The sequence below is a fragment of the Eurosta solidaginis genome, chromosome 5 (assembly GCF_040869045.1).
Source record: "Eurosta solidaginis isolate ZX-2024a chromosome 5, ASM4086904v1, whole genome shotgun sequence".
Lineage (NCBI taxonomy): Eukaryota > Metazoa > Arthropoda > Insecta > Diptera > Tephritidae > Eurosta > Eurosta solidaginis.
In genome coordinates, this window is record NC_090323.1 from 79278943 (window position 1) to 79287011 (window position 8069).

Genomic DNA, 8069 nt, shown 5'->3' on the forward strand with positions numbered 1-8069 from the left:
AATACAGCAAAAAAAAAACTACCAGTTTCTTGTAAAAAAAAAAGAAAGAACAAAGAAAAAAGGGACAGATGAATACTAGTTTGGGATAGCATTCATACTGGTTGTGCGATAGTTTGCAACATTGGATTTTCTGCATGGTACGTATGTATGATTTGTGCCTTAACATCATTTAGTAGTTCTATGTGCCACTAGTTGAGCGCCACCTTCGTTATGCGCATGTGCGGGTTTCCTAAGGATTAGTGCATGCTCACTAATTCCAATGTACATATATATACCTATATGTGCACCTACAATTGAACAATATCAAGTGGGTGTGTTGGTGATTGCCTTTCCTGGGCTTTTAAGTTACGCTCGCCCGCTACAAGCATATAGCTCTGTTGGTTCGTCAGAGCACATCGACGCTAAGTATATTTTTATGTTGTTGCACTGGGCATTGGTCGTGTCGAACTATTCGAACCAATGTTCGATACAACACAACAAACATGTTGATCTGCAACACTCAATTATGATTGATGTTGTGATAATGATATCGCCGTGTGATGTTCGCATATTACGTTGAGAGGCTAATATCATTGTGATCCTCGTCATACCCTTGGCGCCTAAGATAATGCGATTGTCGCCATTGAGTAACGCACTAATATTAGGGCGGTATCCACTGGGGCAGCAGGTGGCAGGAGGGATGTAGATGATTTCTAGGTTTACATCGCCTAACCGGACAGATAAGCCATGACGTTCCAGGACGTTGTCCCTGCGGCCGATGTCGGGATCAAATATATGATATTGCACTGAGTGGTGTATGATAAACGCGAGACCGCCTCCATTCCCACTATCGCGATCTTTTCTGTGGACATTGTACCCAGAACAGGTCTGCAGAACAGATCTTGCTGTGAGTTTAGTCTCTTAAATCGCAGCAATGCGGACTATCTCCGTGATCTTACCAGTTAATCCATTGCAGTTTAACTGCAGTATTCTGAAGTGCAACGGGGGAGACGTCGTCACTCTGGGAATAAGTGACGGATGACTACGCCTGGGCTGTGAGAGGCTAGGACGCAATTGCTGTTGTGGCCCTGGGACTGGTCGTTCCTGGGTAAGCATTGGGGTGTCCGGTGTATTTGGGTTTGCGGCCTGGCAACACGGCGGAATGAAGCCCGTCGGGGGGTTTTTGTCGCGGAGACCAGAACATCTAGGAAAATGGCACCGACCGAGGCAGGAGCTGCATTGGGCAGATGTCGCAAACATATATAGTCTGTGCTTGCAGACAGTGCAAAAGGTGGTAGGGACTAAGAGTCTGTTTCCCTGACCTATACGTGTATAGTGGCATTTCGATGCCACTTATTTTTGGGCTTGCAGCCCCCAACGCACGCACACACAAACAATAAAAACTAATTTTATTTTCTTTCGATGTAGTTAGTTTTATTTAAATTTCTTTATTTGTATTTTAAATGCCACTTAGTCTTTTAAGTTTTCTTTAAGAACGTATGTAGCGTTTTTATTAGTTGCGGTTACAATAACCGAACGGACTTTTAACACAATATCGCGTTGTTGAATAGGTGCCGGTTCACTTCAAACTGAAAACTTAACTGCGCTTTCAGCAGCAACCATCTCGGTATGCATTTTTGCGCAAAAAAATCGTATGATGCGATGGCGTGATAGATTCGAGTAACGGGAGATTCAGCCAATCAGAATTGTCTCCGTCATTCGACTCTTTCACCCAGTAATACATGCATGGTTGCATGTGGGGGTGATGCCAGCTATTTTTAGTTTTTATTTGACTGGCACTACATGACACTACCCTGCAAGAATACTGACTATCATCTGATTGTCGGCAATGTCAACCCAACGATCAGCGCCTCATACAAACTTTCTATCACAAACTTAAGGGGACTTGCGCAAATGTGATGTAAACAACTGTGTACGTGTGAGCTTTTGTCTCTTTCTTATACACCAACATGGCCTACTGATTAAGTATATAGCCGTACTGCTCACTCTCATTCCTTTTCCTGGATCAGTGCTGACACTCTAACTATCAAAAGGTGTCATAAATGATAGTTTACTGTAGATATAAGGTTTGACTGTTATACTATCATAAATGATCATTGTTATATTCCGCCAAAAATGAAAAAATGCTTTTTGCTTTTTATTTACTTTACTTCATTACGTTTTTAAGTTTGTACGTGATAAAAGCATACGTGTTTCTTATTTGTTTAAAATAAATAGTTATATATATAACTATATATAATAATTCGAGTTCAGAATGTTCAATTTAAATTCAGAAAATAACAAAACAACAGAAGAGCGCTTTCCTCATGCGGAAACACATTTAGAAATGAATCACCACTAACCACTATTATTTTTCGCGTATCAATTTTTTGAGTGCGCCCCATACATTCCGACAGCTTTTGGTATTTTTTAATATTATTTTCGATTTTTTTTCTCTCTTGCTCTCTTTTTCATTTTTTAAACTTATTTTTTATATGGTTTTCGTCGGTTGAAAATGGCGGAATTTAAAAAATAACAAAACAACCGTGATAATCATTTGATTGTCATATGACAGTCAGTAGTGACAACATGATTAAATCGGATAAACTGTTCTCGCATACATAAAATTCCGTTGAGAATTATGTATCTGTCTCACATGCATAATGGTATCTGCTGTATTCTTTTGTTCTGTACCAGGTGTCCGAAGCTTTCCCAGTTTGAGTCCTTTTTCATGATTATAGGCTGTCGTTGGGAACATGCGGACATGCGTGAGCGAACAAAGGAACATACATAAATTTGAGTGTCAATGTTTACGTCATAGCAGGATCAGCATTGTCAATTACAAGTGTGAGTGTATTAGTAAAACTATCAGCGTTTCTTGTAGGGTACATCATCCCCCTTTAGAAAAGAAGAATTTGGCAAGGTGATCAGTCTTGCCACATTCTTTAGGCTTTACTAGGATTAAGATTTAAATTTATAAGAAAATGAAATATGTAAAAGATAATGTTTTAGTTTGAAGTGAGCCGTTACTATTTTTTTTAATGTATGTTTATTATTAAATTGAGTAAATATATATTTATTAAGTATTTCAATTTAACATATAAATTTTGTATATTAGGCCGTATTAAAAATTAACATTAATAGTTTGTTTAGTTTGGCCTTCATTGGCATGTTCTTAAAGTAGGTTTATATTTAAAGATTATTTTCGGCTATCAATTTAATTAATTTTTTGTATACGATTTTTGTGTACAGTTTTTTCAATTTTATTCAGCCCTATTCTGCATTTCGATTACGTCCCCGTTCTCCGTTACGTTCAAGTCGAAGATAGGTATTCTACACTACGGCGTAATCGAAAGAACAAGAGGAAGAGTGATCAAATTTTCGAAATTAGCTGTTTTGCGTGGAATGTGTGAAACAAGAACACAAAAATAAAAAAATATCTATGAAAAATTGTGAAAAATTGCTAAAAATTTTGAAAAAATTATAAAATAGAGCCAATGGAGTCGATCGCAGCAGCTTTATTGATGGAAGAGGAGGACATCATTGGTGCCGTATGTCGTATCGCTGTAGTCGTATCCCTAACGTAATCAGCTGTTTATCGTTACGACGGTAAACCAAAAACCAATTGGTTGGCTTCGATACGGTTACGACCTTAGCGGCACCAATGATCGATTGCATTGATTCTCATAAGGTTGGTCGAATCAGCTGTTAAAAGGTTACCGATACGGTTACCGATAAAGCACCAATGTCTCCAGCTTGATTCATTCGCCGCAAATATGTACACATTTTGTCCATTTTATTCAAAGAATTTTCATGGTACTTCGTGGCATTTGTATAAAATTCACTCTGAATGGATAATTGTTCTTGCAGCTAGGACGAAGTGGTCTCCTTTACTGCTCTTCCTTTCCTGGGCTGGCTACTTGCTCTGCTAGTGGAAGGTAGATTATCATCAAAGGAACGGTTGGAAATGTCCATTTCAGACAGCTTCCACCGAAATCTTGCGCACCTCGAACACCGCTTGTGCATGTTTCCAGCCCAGTTAGCCCTATCACTTTCTCCTCAAGTGGACTTATGCGTTGGATTCTACACTGACCGCCACCGGTGCCCATCATTTCCTTTTTGTTGCTAGAAAGCTTGCGTTTGATGTAGCACTTCCAATCGATCCACACCTGCAATAAATCATTGCATTTATTTTCAATTAAATTCTCGGTAATCTCTTACCTTTTTCCAGGCAGTAGAATCCCTCCTTGGCGGACCAAGTGCATTTAGTGTACGCGCGACCTCCTCCCAAAACGCTTCTACCTCTTTTGGGCGCTTTTGAAATCCTTGGGCGATGTCCCTCTTAGTTTCCAACATTTCGGCGAGTTTCTCATATTGCCCGCATGTTGTTGTTTTTGACCTACAAACAATCAAAAAAAAAAAACTACCAGAAAATCAAACCAATTGAAAATTTTTATTTAAAATTTATTTACAGTGATTAACAAACATTTAACTTACATTTTTTATAAATTTGTATCTTTTAAAAGCGCGCAAAACACAAATTTAAATTTTCTACGTCAACAAATTTGCAACGGAGAAAAACGGAGGTACGATCGAAATGTAGAATAAGCAGAATCGAAAGATTCGAACATTGATCGAATGGGATTGAAACGCAGAATACCTAAAGTTGCCAGATTGGAAAAAATTCGATCCAAATAGAAATGTAGAATAGGGGTGATTAATTTCATCAACAATTTTTACATTTGGTCCATCGATATTCTTTATAATGTAGGGACCTTGATATATATTTCTATGCTTATTTCTTGGTTCTGTTTATACTAAAACCCTATCAATAATTTTAATTTCCAAAGGCTTAGCCGTTTTATCTTATAATTCTTTATATCTAATTTTATGTTTATTAATCAAATTTGTGGCCATTTTATGAGATTTTTGCATTCTATATTTTAGCTCTTTTGTATAATTTTCTACAATATAAATCGGATCGATTTGTTCCTTTTGTAATTCATGTGGCATTGAAGATTTCCTGCCAAATATTAATTGGAAAGGAGTAAATTTATTATCAAAAAACGAACTACTTGTAGTATTATGTAAAAATGTAAAGTATTTCAAATATGTATCCCAATCTGAATACGTTTCATCTAGATATGCACGTAAATATTCGTTAAAGACTATTATTTCTTTCAACAGTACCAACAGTTTCGTGGTGATAAGCTGTTGAGAAATCATGATTAATTTTTAAAAGTTTTGTTAATTCCGAGAATAATTCATATTTGTATTCCGTCCCTAAATCGGATCTAATGGCTTTTATTGTAACATATGTTAATATGAAGCCTTCAAATATAGCACATGCTATAGTTTTTGCTGATTTATCTGGTACGGCTACCGTTACCAGGTATTTGGAAAAGTCACAAATCATAGTAACAGCGAACTTGTTACCATAGTTTGATTCTGGAAGTGGACCTATTGTATCGACAATTACTATATCAAATGGTTTACAGGGTGTTGGCGTAAGGACAAGGTTTTCTTTTGTTTTGGGTCTCACCTTATTTTAAAGACATTTATTGCAATTTTTCACAAATTTCGCTATATCACGTGTCATGTTTTTCCAGTAATATTTATTTCTTAATTTGGCATATAACCTTTTTGTTCCGCAATGACCTCTTAAAACTGTATATTTGTGATAAATTGTAATAAGTTTTTGTTTCTGTTCATTGTCTATTACGGTCTCTACAGGGTCCGTCAATATTATTTGTAATGATTTTAAAATTTCATTTCCGCGGATTTTAAAATTTGTAAATGTATAATTATTGAAAAATATATCATTTTTTGGTCATTCTAATTGTTTAATATTGTGATTGTCGGCTGCTTTTTCCAGCCTCGAAAGTAACTCATCTAAATTCGTTATTTCGTTAACAGTCACGAGATTAAGTAAATTATATTTTTTATGTTTTAAATGCGCATAAAATTGGAGATCTCCTTATTTTTATTATATTGTTTATTTGATTTTACTCGCGGTATCTTTTTTGAAAAATCGTATGAAAATTTATCATAAACTTGTACTTTATTATCGTTAGAAGTCGTGTCATTTAAAGTAATATTTTCGTATTGTAATTCTTGCTGTTTAGTTTGTGATTGCGTTTTAACTGCTAAAACGTGTTTTGTCGAATCTTTAATTTCGTCTATACTTATACGCGAAAGTGCATCAGCCACAACATTCGATTTTCCTTTAATATATTAAATTTTAAAGTTGTATTCTGATAAATCTAATCTGATTCTAGAGAGTTTCGAGGAAGGATCTTTCATATTAAATAGATAAACTAATTGTCTATGGTCTGATTTTATCGTAAAATGTGTACCGTAAACATACGGCCGAAAATGTTTGATAGCAAAATGTATTGCTAAAAGTTCTAATTCTATGATTGACTTTTTCTGTTCGGCTTTATTTAAAGATTTTGATGCAAAGCAAATCGGTAAATAATTATCTCCATGCTTTTGGCTTAATATAGCGCCACCACCACTCTTAGATGCATTTACAGTGATAATAAATTCTTTAGAAAAATCAGGGTATTGTAATAGTTGAGGAGACATTAATGATAAGCATTTTCGCAAGCATCATCCCAAACAAATTCAACTTTTTTTTCCGATTTAGACGATTTAAAGGGGCTGCCAGTGACGCAAAGTTAGGTATAAAACGCCTATAATAATTTGCAAATGCAACGAATCGCCTAACAGCGTCCTTGTCTTAAGGCTTAGTGTATTTTTTAATTGCGTCTATTTTTGAGACATCTGGCAGCAGGCTTTTTGAGGTGCATTTATGGCCTAAAAAAGTTACTTCAGAACGAAGCAAATTGCATTTGTTGGGATTTAACTTTAGATTGAATTTTCTACAAGTTTCGAAAAATTTTTCTAAATTTTTGAGGTGATGTGTCTCGCTACAACCGATGACGATAACATCGTCAATGTACACAAAAGCTTGATTTGGCGAAATGCCTAAAAATGCTAATGACATCATACGTGAAAAAGAGTTTGGTGCTATATTTATACCGAAAGGTAAAACTTTCCAACGAAAAGCTCCTCGATCTGTACTGAAAGATGTGAAGTCTCTAGAATTGAAATGAAGTGGTATTTGGTGAAAACCAGAAAAAAGATCTAAAGTTGAAAAGTATTTGGCTCTGCCAAGATTGTCGAGTATGTCGCCTATGCGTACCAACGGAAATTTGTCTGCGATAAGCTTTTTGTTGACTGCTCTGAAATCAACGCACATACCAAAGAGTATATATTTGTTAAGAGGCGTCACTCGATACTTTGTTCTTGCCAAAGCAACCCTGTCATGTCGAATGTGATTCTCAAGGAAGTTTTGTTTAGTTTTTTTTAATTGAATCCTATATAGTTATGCGGTAAAGTGACTTTGCATAATTACGATTTTTGGAAAGAGAATTAATTAATTAATTTAATACAATCAGTAAAATAAACACAAATACCCCACGAAAATGTATAGAAGGCGTTTTTATAAATACATCTGATAAAAAAAAACAACGACTACCTTGAGAAAACATCGAGTAATTTGCTTTGGCAACAACAAAAGTATCGAGTGACGCCTCTTGACAATATATACTCTTTGCACATACGATAAGACGTTTAGCCTGTAGGATCTTTTTTGCGGTACCAAAATTAAACGTAGTTTTTGTTCGTAAAAGTTATTTAAAGTCATACGATCAGTTTTTAAAGCAAACACATCGGCATATTTTAAGCATAAATCTAGCAATTGTTTTTGAGCATAACGTGGCATTTGATTTTTCAATTCGTTAATTCCTCTAAGCGTTTTTGATCTTTTGAAGTTTCATTGATTTTGTAGACATTGTAGTTGGTGATATCTTCCGTTACGATATTGCAATTGTTGACATGTTTTACTTCGTCAGTAACATTTAAAATTTATAGAACTAGATTATTTGTGTCAACAATGCACTTTGCCGTAAAAACACCACTACAGATCTCTTGTGAGTCTACAAAAACAGGATTGTCGCATATTGGTAATTTAAATAACCGATAAACTTCACATCTCGGAGGAATAACTAAAGAATCTGTACTTG